The sequence below is a fragment of the Ctenocephalides felis genome, unplaced genomic scaffold (assembly GCF_003426905.1).
Source record: "Ctenocephalides felis isolate EL2017-DRISC unplaced genomic scaffold, ASM342690v1 CF-g0.4_SCAFFOLD_01886, whole genome shotgun sequence".
NCBI lineage: Eukaryota > Metazoa > Arthropoda > Insecta > Siphonaptera > Pulicidae > Ctenocephalides > Ctenocephalides felis.
Window position 1 is genome coordinate 180,538,640 of NW_020538040.1, and position 17,999 is coordinate 180,556,638.

The window sequence follows — 17,999 nt, forward strand, 5'->3', positions numbered from 1 at the left end:
CGACATATAATTTAACTAGCCTGTCAATAATAAATACGTTACGGTGAGTGAACATCGTCATTGGGAGGTGCCTGCGGACTTTGTTTTCTTATTCGCAAATCGTTTACAATGCTCAATTTAACGATTAGGTTACTGCAAAGCAAAGTATAGAAGCAAAATCCATTCTAGCATATTATAGAAGAAAGTCTAATAATATCATTATTAGGCACTCGATACAAAACTTTCGACTTCTCGAAATTCTCAGACACATGCTCGTAATTTGCGATTGCTGGATGCAATGAGTAATTTTACGTGTGAACTCTGGGGGTCAACAAATCGATTGATGATGATATGAAAAATGAAATGACATCATTTTGAATTATCGATTGTTTTAGAAATCAACAAATAAATATGGGTTTTATACATGGATAAGATTTTTTGATGATCAACGCACATCATAAATAATATTTTGTTTTTTAACAAATTGTTATGTTTTCTAATAAGTTAAATATTTTCATATATTTATTCATAAGAATCTTTTTCACCAAGTTCAAAGACTTCAAATGAGGCCAAATTTTTATATTCAAAAATATATAGACAATTAAGGTACAGGTCCTTAACGTGAAAGAGTTCGTTCCAATATTCTTCAATAATTAACATTTTTAAATAAATATTCACACTTTTAAATAAACATTCAAATTTTTAAACAAATAAACCCCAGTCGTTTCGAATAGCAATAAATGGAAAAGTTGATACGAATAATTTTCAATTCTAAGATTTTATTTCAATTATCCTTGTCATTTACAAATTAACTTCCCTTGGATTTGCAAGTTGAAATTTTGTCAAAATTGTTGCGTTTTCTTCTACCTGTTAGGATTATATAAGGTTTTGACTCATAATTTTCTCAGAAATAGGTATTAGAAATAGGTAGAAATATAGGTAGAAATATGCAAGTTCATAAATTACTTCCCGTACGTAAGATATATGAGGCCTTGTGTACATAATATTAGTAAGGGAAAATTTAAGGGTTCAACTATCAGCAATTCTCAAAGTGGACAGGTTTATTTTAAGGGTTATTTTTGATGCCATTTATTGATGATACAAATATAAAAATTTGCAAAAATACTGAAGTTTACATATGTACCAAAAAAGGTTGTCATTATTTTCTTTTCTTGTAGCTCTTTTAGGGGCGAACTCAATAATTAAGCTATCTTATGTATTATTTGAGTCATTCTTTATTATAATTTTTTTCCAATAGATATAATATATTCTATCTTAATGCAGCATTGTCTGTGAGACCTATTTGCTCTTGAAAACATATTTACATCCATATCATTAAGTAAAATGGATATAATTACTGTTTGTCCGAAACCCGAGCTAGAGATATGAACCTCCAAAGAGATCATTATATTAATTAAAAACTGGCTGAATAAAATAAATAAATACACCACAGTAGAATTTGTATTTATAGAAATGGTACGTTATTCTACTTCTCGTTTTTTGTTTGTAAAATAAAATAGGTATTAAGATTTTATCATTATCCACAGTAGTATAGATTATTAGAAGTTAAGCCCAAAATATTGTATTTTACATATACAAGGCTTCCCTGCGGATTATTGGTTAGATCAGTGTTCGCAAAACCGGGATAAATTACTCCAAATGGGGTAAAAATTGAACTTCTGGGAGAAAATTTATGTATTTTTAATTTATATTTACTGTATTTGCTACGTAGTTGTCTGTATTGGCTTAATTTCTCCTAGTCATGGGTGTAATATCTACTTCGACAAAAATATTTTGGAGTAATGATTAAAAGAGCTTAACGACCCGCTGAGTTAGAGCTATGGGATTTCAATCAGAGTGCCCACGTTTGATATCTGCCTCAGGCAGCCTGATATCAAGCATAATTGGCATTGGTTTTCACTTGAAAAAGAATAGATAGCACTTAGTCGATATGGCTGACATAATATAGAATTCAAAAATTGCAATGAAAAAAATTCACCACAGAGATAGAACTGTTTGGATCCCATCTACAAAATGGACGTTATTGGATCAGTCAAATCATCACCATGTCTTATAGGATTCTTAAGTTTTGACTACTGTTTATATAATAAAGAAAATCAAAATATAATAGATTTTATAGTCCAGGGCGTGGGCAATATAACGAAAGCATGATCAACATTAATCATAATTTGTTCATGTGTTATCTCTGTGCATTTTTTATTAAAAATGGCAAGTGTTGAGATATTTTTATTATTACATAGTGTACGTCTCGGTGATCCAAGTAAATCGTTTTATCCAACTTTTTCGAGTTTGTGATAAATTTATGCAGCCGTTGCTAAACTTCCAATCGAACGCGTGTCCTCTCTCTTGTCTGACACGGATTTTGCTCTAACGGGCCAACGGCGGCATCCGGCAACTCGATTAACTCAACAGGTATATATGCCTACCTGATTTTAAGATTTTGCTTACCTGATATTCTTTCCGACGTTAATTTATTGATATTGACTTTTACGTCAATATTCGTGAATGATTTGGTGAAATTTCGATTCAAGAATTTCAGATGACAATTGACTTATGATTCATGAAAGGAATATTTGGACACATGTTTTGTGAGCTGTTTCTGTTGTACATTTTAACATAGTATTATTTTTCCTGAAGACAACCCAGCGGTTAAACGCTCTTGTTTTTATGTGTAAGATTTATTTTTTTTGTCATTCAAAACTTCATTTAAATAAGATTTATTAATGTGCTCGTAAAAATATTCAAACGATTCAAATAACAGATTTAAAAAATTCTGAAAAAAAACATTGCTTGAACTATGTATTATTCATTGATTTATTGATGTTACTTAAATAATAAGTATAAATTTCAAATAAACCCCTCTGAATTCTAATACACAACATAATAAAAAGTAAATGGTACAGATACAGCTTTAATATCTAAATAATTATTGCAACACACATTCGTTGCAGCAACGCCCATCATAGGCTATTTTCACTTCAGACCATATTTGACCATATCAATTCATTTATCGTTATGATTATTTTTGGAGAAACTAATACAGTGTAAATTATTTTAACTTTTTATAAAGTAAAAATTTAAAACAAAAATTAAAATATAACATTTTAACACATTTTCTACATTTTGGTGTAACTTGGAAAAATAATGTATGCATATGTAGTGTGTATATATTAAGGTGGCCCTTAATATGGATTTGTAGTAATTTAATTATGATCAAAATAAGCAAATACAATGTTACCTTCAAAATTTTTATTCACTTGCTGACAATTTATATAATTAAAAAATAAAATAATAAAATTTTACCCAGGTCATTTTCATAAGAAGCTTTGGTTGGAGTGCGGACTATCTTGAAGTTAATATTAAGAACTGAAACTTTCAGAGAATTATTTTTTTATCATTTTTGAAGCATTTGTGCCTCTTGGAACAAAAAAAATCAAAAATAAACATATTAACGACCGCCCTAATATATATGGAAATTATATATATGGTCTATCATGAATTTAGTAGATTTGCTCTTTAAAAAAAATGTTTTTTTCTATATACCTAGTGATAAATTGCGATTCATTTATCGTTTAAGAGGCGTAGGAAGAACTACTTCATTTTATTAGAACTGCTTACAGTTATTTCAATAAGCATGCTTGCCTTATTTGTCGTTGTTCAGTTATATTTGAAAATAATTAAAATACTCATTTTCAATAGAATAAACTCATTGGATACGTATAATTTCATATATATTTTTTTAATATTTTCACCTATTCCATTTGGAACATCAGCAAATTTTTGGTAGATCTTAAAATGTCTAAATCCAATGCCAACGCAGTAATTGGACGTCCGGGTACAAATTTTAAAATTCAATTACTATTTTAAATATAATATTATTTGGGAAGTAAATTTATTACTCTTAGTAGACATAAGAAATTTACCAAATTACAATATCGAGCTGACAAAGAATTGTTCGTGTTCAAAAAAAAAAAATTAAGCAGCGTTTGCAAATTGATTCTAGATTTTAGCAAAATATTATATAAGACATTACAGTAAATTTATAAATTTAATAATAATAATATATAAAATTTTATTACATACTATAAATATGAAATGTTAATAAACTGGTTTTAATTTGTTACAATTTTTATACAGAATAATTTTAAGTAATAGCTTATTAATATGGATCATATTATATTTTATGTTTTTTATCGTCGTGCTCCAGTATTTATAACATTTTTTTTGTTAATAAAAATGAATTTTAAAATTAGCCGTAGATTTAAGCCCTAAGGCTCCGATAAAATAGAAATGCAACATCGTAGTTATGGTAACGCTGTGTTAGGATCCAATTTTCATATGAATTGGTAGTAAAAACTGTCAAAAAGGTTTTACATATAAAACCTAGCCAAAAAATGCATAATGTCATAATTGTATCATAATGTACCATAATAAAAATCATAATGTCATAAGTGTATCTTTCTAATGTGCCCTTGATAACACATACGTGAAGTTAAGTTTTATGTGTAAAACGCCTGATCGCACAGCAAACACATAGCAATTTGTTAGTTCCTTACTACCAACTTATACGAACACAGACCCGTAATATAGCATCACCATATTTCCTATTTTATCGGAGAATTGGTTTATCCTCATGAAGTTATGAAATTTTATAATCGTCCCCGTCACTGACAAAATCATGTATATCTAGTGACATTAAAATAATCATATATGCAGATAGTTCACATATGCCGTCATTGCCGAAGCTGTCTTCCTTACATTATTTCTTGAATATTTTTTTCATTTTATTATGGTACAGGTTTTAATAAAGGTGAACAACTAGACATGCATTAACACGTGGTTATCGACAACCGAATTTATTGTGATTTACGATAAATTATTGCCAAATTATAAGGCGGCTGTTTTGCAATTTATGCATTAAAATGGACATGGATATTTTATCGAAGCTCCGACGATACGAATGAAAGTAAATGAAAGTTTCTTAGCGCAGTTGGGAGAAATTTATTTTTATTGCGATTATTGAAAATTATTATAAAAATTCGATTAAGGAACGATCGAAACATATTTTGTACAGAGTTTTTAACATACTATAAACTGATAATTTTGTGAGACCAAATATAGGCTTTAATCAAGGCACCCTGGAAAGCACTTTGAAGATGCCAATTACTTCCATTTCTACCAAAATTTAATTAAGATTTAATTTAGTGCATTAATAAAAGGTGAACCACTGGGTTTTCCTTTTAAAATTCAATGTTATACTAATTACTCAATGTCTTTCCATTTAGACAGATTGTAATTTATAAAAAAAAAATACTTATTTTCTGTAATATGATGATTTGAAGATGTGAATAAACTTGTAATAATTCGAAGAAAATATTTTTTTATTTCTCAGACTTTAAAAATAAGCATAATATTGATTCATTCCAAATATTAAATATTACTATTTGTTATTATTTCTACTAGTTCAGTGAATGCAAACTTGCTCAACTTACTAATCGTGAAAAATATAATCTTTAAAAATATAAAAAGCGAAAGTTTAAAGTTAAAGGTTAAAATATGAATATATAATTAAATTCTACTAGTATGCGATACTCGCGTTACATAAGATTTATATTTTTAACAGCAAATTTATAAGACAACACGCAAAATGCTCATAAAGTTTATTAAAACAATTTTAGAAACTAAAAATTTAATATTTGAAAATAATACATGATATGACAATATTTTTTATGAAATAATTATCTTATAAGTTCTTATTAAATATATAAAATGATAAAATTATGGCAAATTCTATTATGGAAAAATATGCATATATGTTTACCTATACAATAATTCGATTATTAAAATATTGGGATTTATTTTAAAGAAGTTGTGTTCAAAATTCACATATTTTTTTTATTTACCAACAATTTTCCGAGGTTACTAAATTATTGTAATTTGCTTCAATTAAAAAAAAAGTAAATTGTGCTATTGATTTACGAATCTTGTCCAGTATGCATGCACATTGTCTAAATAATATTCATAAATCTTTTTTTCTGTTATTGAATTAATTAACAGAGATTTGTTTCACATAATTTATATCGCAAGTGCATAAATAATTTATTAGCTAACTAAACAAAAAACGCCATACAACATTGATAACAAATTAAAACTCGTTTCATAACATTTTGTTTCTGCCATGAATAACATATTTTTTATAATAGAACATTGTTTTTTTTTTGCCTTAATTAAATTCTCGAGATGCAAAAAATTGACATTATTCATAAACGTGCGACATTCTCTTAAATGTTCAAATGAAACTCATATTAATGATAAACGTCCGTGGCTTTTTTTTTAATTTGCCATTGATTAAGTGGATTTATGGCATTCATCTGAGGATGTAAGAAATGTGAATTATATTCCAATAATATAAATAATATATATATATATATATATATATATATATATATTATAATTTCCTGATGCAAAACATAAAACTAAAATTTCGTTGTTTATAAAAACAATATGAGTACCAAACCTTAAAAATAATACTTGTGCTAGAATTAAGGTTTGGATTGGAAAATATTGTAAAATTTAGTGAATCATAATAACCTATGAGACACAATTCAAGCTTAATATGGTACAAAATAAAAATCCTTTGAAACCGATTCGGACATTATATACAAACAATTAGGCGCCGCATTCTGACGAAAACGTACTGATTGTGTTTGATATGAATTTGTAGACATTGAAGTGCAATTTTGCATACATTTACAATAATATCTGAGAAGGCATAGCGGGTAGATTCCACTGTCTTATAATTAATTGTAGCATTATAAAATGAAAGTGGACAGTTTTTACTTCATTTATATTACGTTTGTATACGTCTCTTCAGATAACAATTTTGCCTAACGAATTCCTCGGACGTTTTCGGGTATTTAGAAAAAGAAGATTATGTAATAAAAAAAGGGTAAAAATACTTTGAAAATAATTAATATTTAGTTTTAAATAGAGAATCCTGTCTTATTACTGCATAGCTTTATTCTAAAATGGGCAACCTTTTTAACTCACGGGCAGCACTAAATTTTCAAAGTTTTATAGCACTTATTAATAATTTGCAAAGCTCGATATATACTAATAAACATTATAGTATAAAAATACTAAATGGAAAACGTGAGTATTTTATAAAATAACGTAATAAGAAAAATATTCTTTATAATTAGATTGTTGATGGAAAAAAGTTTAAGAAATAAATAAAATTCTACTTTAAAATGCTTGGCGCAGAAAAATATTTAAAGGGCAAGTATCCAGCCCGAATGCCGCGGTTTTCGCATATTTGATCTATTTTATTCTAATCAGAGGACACAGCTAGACTTACGTTCCCCTCAAAAAAACATCCGAGTGGAAAGGGTTAATATGGTAAAAGTAAATAATTAAAGTAATAAGTAAATTTTTATTTTTAACATAAATAACTGAAAATTTTATTGTCACAATTGTCTATTATTGTGGCGGGATTAGCTCATGAGTAGCGTTCCCGACTCACACGCCGAAGGATCGGAGTTCGAATCCCCGGCAAAAATTAGAAATAATGTTAAAAATCGTTTGAAATAATGTTAAAAATAGTTTGAAATAGTATTAAAAAAATAGTTCAATTATGTATAAAAGATTTTGGGATTTAGAATTAAAATGAATGTAAGTGTAATAGTAGAAGAAATGAAGACGTAAGAAAAGGGTAAAAAATACAATGATGGTATAGAAGAAAAAAAGAGAAGAATGAAGTTACGTTGAAAAGTACATAGAGTATATAATATGAAATAGAAAGAAGAATAGGATTTATGTAAGGAAAGTAGTATGAAACTGAAGATTGTATCGAAATTGTAATTGAAATATGTTGTAGGGGGGGCTAAATGCTCGAGTAAGCAAGGTCAATAATAAAAAAAAGAATTATATAAACTGAATTGCAAAGAATTATATTATTTGCACGTATCGGGAAGTTCTTGCAACTTTTCTTAAACCACAATGCTTCAATGCCACTTACACCTAGTCAATTGCAATAAACTTATAACGCATTTATTTATGGATTTTCCGAAGAACATATATTTTTTATAGTGACTACAACAAATTATTCAATGTTTTCATATCATACAACGATAACCTTGTTAGTTATGTCACATGCGATAAGTATTGTAATACGAATCGGCCGTGCGGCGTCACGTATCAAGTGCCGATGTTATTTTTTGATTCCGGCCGAAGCCTCCGTGGCGCAATCGGCTAGCGCGTTCGGCTGTTAACCGAAAGGTTGGTGGTTCGAGCCCACCCGGGGGCGAATCTTTTGCTAACATAATAAAATTTTAGGGTGAGTCACAATGAGACATTAAATCAGTGGTTTCGAACCTTTTCCTACAATGCTAACAGTGGTTTTTTTAAATTGTTGCGCTCCCGTAATTTTTCTAACAAATTTAATCTCAGAAAAACATTAGTGATATTTTAATTTATTTATCGGGCTTTAAATTACTATACAATATTATGTAAAAATATTCATAAACAAAATTAATTTTTTATATCAATCGGGATTTTTTTTACTTTTTAGTGTATATTTGACGATTGTATTATGAAAACAGCTCTATGCACCCTGAGTGGGCTGAAAACCACCACGGTCTTAAATTCAGGATGATGAATACTTTTGATAATAGACAATAATTACAATTTTTACCAAAAATCATTCAAAACAATTTGAAAAATACACTCGGAATTATTAAATCTCAAAAATAAAAATGATCGAAAATGAGCAAAAATGAGTTTTAAAGTTTCCTTGTAATCTTTTGTTTCAATACACTTATAAAATAAATAGTACGAAGACTTCAAGCTCAAAATGATAAATACTTTTGAAAATAAATAATACTTACTGTAATTTTTTTCAAAAATCATCCTATCAATTTTTGGGCAATGTACTAACGATTGAATCATCAAAAATGTGAAAGTAAATTAAAAAGTGACTTGAATTAATTTGAGCTCTCTAATCCTATACACCATTTACAATAAATCGTACGAAGACCTTAAATTGTTATACATACTTTTGAAAAAAGACTATTTTTTTTTTTCAAAATTGTTCGAGACATTTTTGAACTATGCGCTTGCAATTTTGAAACCTCAAATGTGAAAATTTGTTAGAATTCTATTTTTTTTAAAGAATTTTTCGACAATGTACTCACGATTTGGATATCAAAAAAAAAAGTCAACATTAGTGGAAAGGAGGTCTCTCATGGCCTCCGTGGCGCAATTGGCTAGCGCGTTCGGCTGTTAACCGAAAGGTTGGTGGTTCGAGCCCACCCGGGGGCGAATTTTTACAAAAATATGCAAAACTGTTCAATTTTTTTACAATTAAATTTTAGATGATAAATACTTTTGATAATAGACAATATTTATAATTTTTTATAAAAATCATTTTACATTTTTCGACGATGTACTTGCAATTTTGACATCTTAAAATTATGAAAATTATCGAAAATGAGTTCTCCGAAGCCTCCTTGTAATTTTTTGTTTAAAACATTCATAAAATAAATCTTTCGAAGACCTCAAGCTAATAATTATTATGATTTTTTTTCCAAAAATCATTCTTAACTTTTTTGGTCAATGTGCTCACGATTGAATCATCAAAAATGTGAAATAAGTGTCAAAGTCATTTCAATTCTCTCTAATTCTATGTTTAAATACATGTTTAAAATAAATTGCGCGAAGACCGTGAATTGTTGAAAATTCTTTTGAAAACAGACTATAATATATTTTTTTTTTTTTTTCAAAATTATTCGAGACACTTTTGGACGATGCGCTCGCAATTTTGAAACCTCAAATGTGAAAATTTGTGTTAGTCGTACAGAGATCTCGAACTCTAGGCGATGAATACTTCTGAAATATATATTTTTCATAAAAAATTTTGACAATGTACTCACGATTTGGATACCAAAAAAAAGTCAAAAATAGTGAGAAGGAGGTATTTCGAGGCCTCCGTGGCGCAATTGGCTAGCGCGTTCGGCTGTTAACCGAAAGGTTGGTGGTTCGAGCCCACCTGGGGGCGAATTTTTATAAAAATATGCGAAACTGTTTATTTTTTTTATTATATTCCCAAAATGATCAAATACATGCAATTTTATTTAATAAACTAATGTTTCATAATGCTAATACATTTACTATTATTTCAAAATACATGATTCGTGCATTTTTGCAAAAACAAGACTTACAAGCCACTCACTTCGGAAATCAACTACCGACATGCATATATCTTTTTACAATATCACACTTTTCTTTGTTTTTATTATAGTGCGCACCGGATAATTTTTTTGAATTATACTAATTTCTTATTCTTACGATTTAGTCATTTATAGAAAGTGTCTTTAAAGCAATTGTTTTTGTCATATCTGTGGAAGTAAATGTAGTTTAAATATCTCAGTTGATTAAGATTTTGTAAGACATATTTCCAAGACCATATGAACGGAGTTACAATATAAAATTTGTTTTATGATTGTATTATGAGATACCGGATAATTTCAGTTGACCATACTTGTCTGTAACCTCTCAACCTGCTCTTAGGTTGGTATCTTGGCACAATTCCCACAACAAATATTTGTTTTACCATTAATTGTTTTAATGATTTAATTCTATTGTTTCTCACTGTATTAATGGAATGCAATTATTAATGTTAAAAGTAAAACTATGATTAAATTTCTACGAGGTGTGTCTTTAACGCACAATCCTAGGCTGATCTATATGGTAATATATATATTTAACCTTGGCTAATGAGCGGCGAAAGTTATGATGGATGAAGGCGTGTTCAAGGAAGATGAACTTTATTAATCGATGTAATATTGGCATTATTAATTCCAATAACTATTAAGTGCCATAAACACTGTTTTAAATTTTATTATTTATTGTCCTCTATGACTAGGGTACATGAATGTTAATTGTTTTTAAATTATCATAAATGATAAGTACAAGCAGAAATACGATTAATATGTACTTATATATAAATAGTATATATAAATTATTCACATTTTACGTATTAAAATTTTCACAAGTATTTGGGCTGATTTTTGCAAATTTTAGGTATGATATAATACCAGAATAGTTTTAATTCACAATCTGGTAGTGGTACATTTTTTTAAACTTATGTTCCATATTTTCACTTAAAAATATCTATTCAAAATTGTTTCCAAGTTAAAATAACCTTTTTGGCATTTTTGCATTAATATTATAACATCATCAGTATTTAAAAAATTACCATAAAGATATATTAAACATCAATAGGCCAATAGGACGTCTTCTAAATAGTAACGTTGTTACGAATATAATCAGAAAAGCTCATAAAAATTTAAATTTTCATTGCTGTTCAAAAACAATAACAAAACAGTGGTCTATATAAGATTTGAAATATATGTAGAATTTTTTTTTCTATATATTAAAAAGGCGTATAGCTCTATTACAAAGTTCTATAACATAAAGTATTTTTTTTATGAAAGTCAATTTTTATTTTCATAAAACTAGTGTGTTTTGTTAAATATTTTTAACCAAAAATTGTATGAGGTTGAAAATCTTCTTATAGTATAAAATATAAAAATTAAATCGTTGTAGGTGGCCAATAAAATTTTAAAAAAATTGAATATTTTGCTGCAAAAATGTATACTGACAAAAAAAATCAAATATCCTTTAAAATTTATAGCTATACTCAATGCCAACTACAATTTGCTAATTTTCCTATAATTTTGCAAAAGTAGAGCAAGAATGTAACCCAGACTTTATTATTCCTTCATATTAGAGTAAGATAAATTCTATCAATAATTGACAAATTTCTTTCAACTATAAAGTTAAAAAGAATGGTTTTTATAAAGCTGGAACAAATACATAAACCAGTTGTTAATATGGTTTCAAATTGATAAATTATATCAAGGCAGCTGCCTTGTATATAATATAATCTCGTTGATTCTTTCTTTCCGTCCATATTGATTGCAATCCCGATTTTGATCATCAGTACATTTTTTCTATATTTTTTTTTTTACCACAAATCCTACAATTTTGTTCTAAAAACGATGAAGAAATCTTGACAGAAATGATTCTTTTATATCGCAATGATCCATATATCATTACCTGGGAAATGGATCAGGCAATGCAAGTTGCAATATTTCTCTATTTACAGTAAATGGGCTTGTCGTAAATTATATATATTTCAATTAGTTAGACTCACTTTTAGTTACTAATATCCTAATTTAATGAATATCAAATGCAAATAGCGTATTGCTATATTTAAGTCTATAGGCGCCACATTTCGCGCCTAAACTCCATTTGTATTTGTATCGAGTAAAATTTTACAAACTCCATTTGTATTTGTTCTTGCAACTCGCCAAAATAGAATTAATTTCAATAAGTGATATAATAAATTAGAGCACTTTTATGAAATACTAATGGCGTCAAAAATATTGCATGGTTTTTTGATAGTAGTATTTGTACAATTTTCAAAATTCAAAACATAAATGATAAATATATAGAATTATATAGTTGACTGATTTACAAAAAAAAATTATTAAAGTTGTTTGTGCACCACATTTCTATTGAGTAAATTAGAACAAATGTATATTGAGTTTACAATATATCGTTAATATTCTTAATTTGCTATATATAAAAAAGATGATCAACTATTTAAAAATATTTAAAATATCCATTATACATACGTGACTCTAGAGTGGATTAGCGTTGTAAATTATGCACCTACTATCTCAACTCACCTGAAACAAAAAACAACAATCATTAGTCAATGCAATTGATTTAGCAAAAGTAAACATTTACATAATTTTAAAATAAGATACAAATAACATATAGAACGACTTTACTTCCGAATGATTAAGACGTTTTACTGGTCTCCAATATAAAGTTGTTATCAAATCGGTGTCGATAAAATTGGCACGGAACTCAAATAAAACTTACTCTAAATCAACTCTTACATGCATAAAAATGGCATTTATGTTGCATTCGTCGCACACCAAACCGCTAAATGCTTTGATATTTGCAATTTACATGGTAAATACCTGAGAATTTTTTTTGCACGTGAAAGTTTAGCGCGGTTAAATATCGTACGTATTAGATAATGCATAGGCAAACATGTATTTACATTAATATACTGGTTCTAGTGCGTAGCAGAAAGATCTTACAATATTTGTTTATTTGTTTACAGATGTGTGTTAAATTATCCAACCGGCTGACGAGATTTCTGCAACATTCGGAATGGTGAATGGAGATGATACATAAGGTAAATTTAAGGTTATTTTATAATTTTTATTTTATGATTTTTTTTTTATATATACAGTAGATTTGGCATCTAATAATTTGCAATATAATCTAAAGCTCGACTTAAGGAGAATCTCAGCTTTACTCTTCTGGGATTTTGATGAAACTTTGCATGGTGACAAAGTTGATAGTCAAATCGAACAGTTCAATTTTAGCTGTATGAGAAATGGTTTGATCACAAAAATTCATAAAAATTATAAAAAACGATTTAACTATCAACTCTACCTCCATGCAAAGTTTCGTCAAGATCCAAAAAAAGTAAAGCTGAGGTTCTTCTAGTGAGTTGAGCTTTAGATTATACTACTTTTTTACATAATATTAATATTTTATGATTATTATTTCTCGACATATTGTTCTGTATATACAGTAGATTATATATATATATATATATGGATATTAGAGTGGTCCTTAAAATGGTCATTTTCAAATTTCCTTGCTCCAAGGGGCTCAAATGGTTCCAAATAGATAAAAAAAACAATTATCTGAAAGTTTTAGCTCTTAATATTAACGTTTAGATAAAGCGCAATTTATCAAAATTTGTATGGAAATAGCATGGAAAAATTTTCAAAAATTTTAAAAATGTTTTTTAGATGTAATTTAGCGAACAAATGAATGAATAAAACTCATTCATTTGTCGCTAAGTTATACCTACAACATTTTTTTTAAATTTTCAAAAATTTTTCCATGCTCTTTCCATACAAACTTTGATGAATTGCGCACTATCTAAAAGTTAATATTAAGAGCTAAAACTTTCAGAGAATTGTTTTCTATCTATTTGGAACCATTTGAGCTCCTGGGAGCAAGGAAATTCGAAAATGACCATTTTAAGGACCACCCTAATGGATATAGTACTTTGTAGTATAATCTAAAGGACAACTTACAAGAAGAACTTCAGCTTTACCTTTCTGTGATGTTGAAACTTTGCATGGTGATAAAGTTGATAGTTCAAAATATGACAGACCTATAAAATTAATTAATTAATAGAAAACAATTAAAGTTTTAGATAGCAATTGGACTATCAACTCTATCTCCATGCAAAGTTTTGTCAAAATTCCAGAAGAGTGAATCTGACATTCTTCTTGTCAGTGTTCAAATTATAGACCATATTATGCATCGTCCCATTAGTACGACTGAAGTATTGTATGTCGTTATATCAGAATAGTATCCCCATTTTTTATATCTTTAGTGGAATTTCATACTTAAAATTTCATTCAAATTATAGTTCAAACGCTCATGTTATTTTTATGTGACTGCAACAAAATATCCTCTGTTTTGATATCAACGTATTAATATAGCTAAATTTCAGCAAATATTAAACCCTTTCCACTCGGATGCCGCCGCTTCTGCAAAATTCATACTAATTCTGCAATTAGCGAGTGGGAAGGGTTAATACATATTATATTTCTATCCTTTAATCTCGTTTTGTCATTAGATATCTGATTAGGTTTCTTCCAACCATCCTTTCCAATAGAAGATTTGCTCTCATTTCAAAGGACCTTGAGACTTCGATCTCTGCAATAATTTGCAATTTATTTGTCGCTCGTCGTTTCAAAATTTAACTTATTATTTATTAAAGCACTGATTGATATGTTATGAAATGAACGATCAATGTGGTATTTTGCTTTGCAATAGAAAATTCAATCATTTTATTTCAAACTGGTTCGATAGGTAATGTTACTATAGCGTTTTTCATCCAGCAATGCTTGTACTATCAGCATGTAAGATATTGAATAAGTGGAAAATAAATTGAAATGTGCCCACGATAATACATCACGATGTTACTTTTTTCGATTTTCTGTTAGGTGAATGTGATTGAAGTAACAGGTCGAATTCAGAATAAGGAACTTAGGAATAACTGGTGGAGTTTATTACTCCAACTCTCGTACAAAATTTGAATACTCACACAGGAATTGAACATTTATATTACACAAATTCTTCGATTGTTGGTCAATATATGGTTACACTAACATTATTTTAATTACCCATGTTATTATTTATAATCGTCAATACTATTATGCAATTCGCGGTGGTAAAGTTCGCCTCTGAAATGCCGCGAATTGCGGATATTGTACGGATGTCAATATTTCTAATGACGCCTTTTTGTTATTAAAACGTATGATTAAGAAATACCTACATCGAGTGGCCGATGGCTAATGGGCGAATGTCATCTGTGGAAATTTGTAATTATTCTTTTATATAAAACTTTTTCTTCTATTCGCGCTTCATTAATGTTGCGAAGATGCTATTGCGTTGAGCAATTGAAATTTCTCACATTTTGCGTTGATAATTGTGCGATTGTGCGAAAATATGCAGTCGTATAATTAATAAGTCGTAAACAAATAACGCAATGATATCACTGTGCAATGTGGTAAATTAATTAATTGTAAAAATATTATTAATGTTTGTTTCGCATAATATTGAGTCTGCTCATCGTGAAGATAACGATAAAACAGAATCAATATTTTAAATTCAATTGTGTAATTATTATAAAGCCATTAAAAAAAAATAAATAATCAACCTTTACCGTCCGACACTACTTCAAATACCATCTACTAGCAACTCGGTGCCGCATTCTGAAAAATAATTCACAAATTTTATATGAAAGTACCATTTTCTAGTTAGATAGGGTGAAACTATATAAAATTTACATTTTCGTGGAAACAATTATATACAGTTCCTTATACAAGTTTTGAATAAAACGACTTTAAATTTGATATTTCATAGCATTGACCTACTGTGAACTTGATATTATTGTGTATTTTATGCTTTTTATTTGATATGAGTTTGTGGACATTCAAGAGCATACATTTACAAAAATATCTAATTTTTTTTTCTGCACCATGTTAAAGTTTAAAGCGAAAAAGCATAGCGGACTGATTCTAGTATCGTGATATTCATCTAATATATCATTTTTATGTTTGTACTTTTTGATGAAAATTTTGCTTCAGGAATTGCTCAATCGTTTTACCGTATTCAAAAAAAAAGATTATATAGTGCAAAAGAGTGAAAAAACCGCACTTATTAATAATTTACAAAACTTGATATGTGATAATATTTATTGTAATATAAAACACTAAATTTAAAAAGTAAATTTTTAACTTTCCGTAGAGTGGGTAAGTTGCAGTAATCGCAAAAAAAATCGAAAATGTCTTTACGTTTCTAGAGGTATCTGAACATTTTGGCGTACCTTAGAAAAAATGGATGTGTGTGTGTGTGTTCGGATACAAATTTTTGTCGACGATTTTGGAAACACAATTCAACCGATTTGAAAGATTTAAAACGACATTGAAATCCTATTGATAAGAAAACGTACTGATTAGTTTTAGGACAAAACAGGTCCAGCCGTTTCGAATACCGAGGCAAAAAATGCCAAAAATGGTAATTCAGTTTTTAAGAGAACGGAGCATCCGATTTTTATTATTCAAAATACATTTTACTTGTATCGACAAAATAAAGAACTTGTAAATTTTTTGGCAAGGCAGATCTAGCGGTTTCAGACAACGAGTAAAAAGTAAAAAAAATCCGTTCGGCGGATGAAAATGCTCATTAGACATATGCACATCAAATTCTCAGATATTTTATAAAGATTTGAATGATAAGTATTCGTTTTGTTTACATTTCTATGGGTTCCGTAACATTATTTATCTCTTATACTGCGACGCGGCGCTTACGCGCTTCGATAATTCGTCTTTACACAGCTGAAGCAGGTCGATTGCTTCGAAAAAATGTTTAAAATTTTTAAAGAAATTCAATTATTGGACAACTACTGGTTTGCCATCTATTCAAAAAGAACCATATAAGGGAGCATCCATTAATCACGTGGGCCTTAAAGGGGGAAGGGGGATTTGACAAAAAATCACAAAATATTACGAGGTGGAGGGAGGGTCTAGTAAGATATTACGTGTATTTAATTTTTAACTCAAGTAAAAAAAATCCAAAATTTTTCAAAACAAAAATTTAAAAATTTTACTATATTTTTCTAGATATTAGTTTAATTATGCCTATCTAAATGCAGCGTAAATGCAATAAATACGACCATGTGCTCCCAAAAACTAATGGGATTTCGTAAAAACTGTGTTATTTATTTTTTTCATTTATGATAGGTATTATTATATGGTAATATTGTATGGTTGAGATGATTTTATAATTTTTTATCACAATGCTATTGTTTTACTACACATGTCAATTTGAAAAAAAAATTTTTTAGTAATTTTCAAAGTTTGAAATTTTTAAATCTTTTTAGAAAATTAAATTTTTGTTGTGAAAAGTTCCAGCAATTTGCTTTAAAGCACGATGCCATACACTACTAGTTTTGCATACCCTATTCGTATTGTATTCAATGTCCTACAACTATATTCGTTTAGCATATTTAGTATTCTCAATGAGTATTTCATACAAAGTATCCACGTTCGATCTTGGTACATCTTCCATCCAATCTCAGTACATGCCACCGCGAACAGGCACTAATATCTTTTATCTATTTAGATACGATCAAGTTTCGTCAAAATTTAAAATCACGTAAAAATAACAAAACCTTACCTCATTGATGAATTTACCGTAAACCTAATGTAAACAAAAGAGTACGAGCCGAGTCCCAGTGGCATAGAATTCTTTGTGTTATTATCTCATTACTATATTCGGACGTTCGGCTGTCGAACAATGAACAACGCGGCCTAACCGTGTTCGCG

General features: G+C 28.5%; 3 non-coding genes across 3 annotated transcripts; all 3 read left to right on the forward strand.

The window, feature by feature from the left end:
* Positions 1 to 8,231: 8,231 nt before the first annotated feature.
* Positions 8,232 to 8,305, forward strand: Trnan-guu. Its single transcript has one exon. It is a non-coding gene; the product is annotated as a tRNA-Asn (tRNA).
* Positions 8,306 to 9,244: 939 nt separating this feature from the next.
* Positions 9,245 to 9,318, forward strand: Trnan-guu. The gene has a single exon. It is a non-coding gene; the product is annotated as a tRNA-Asn (tRNA).
* Positions 9,319 to 9,980: 662 nt separating this feature from the next.
* Trnan-guu lies at positions 9,981 to 10,054 on the forward strand. The gene has a single exon. It is a non-coding gene; the product is annotated as a tRNA-Asn (tRNA).
* The last annotated feature ends 7,945 nt before the right edge of the window (positions 10,055 to 17,999 follow it).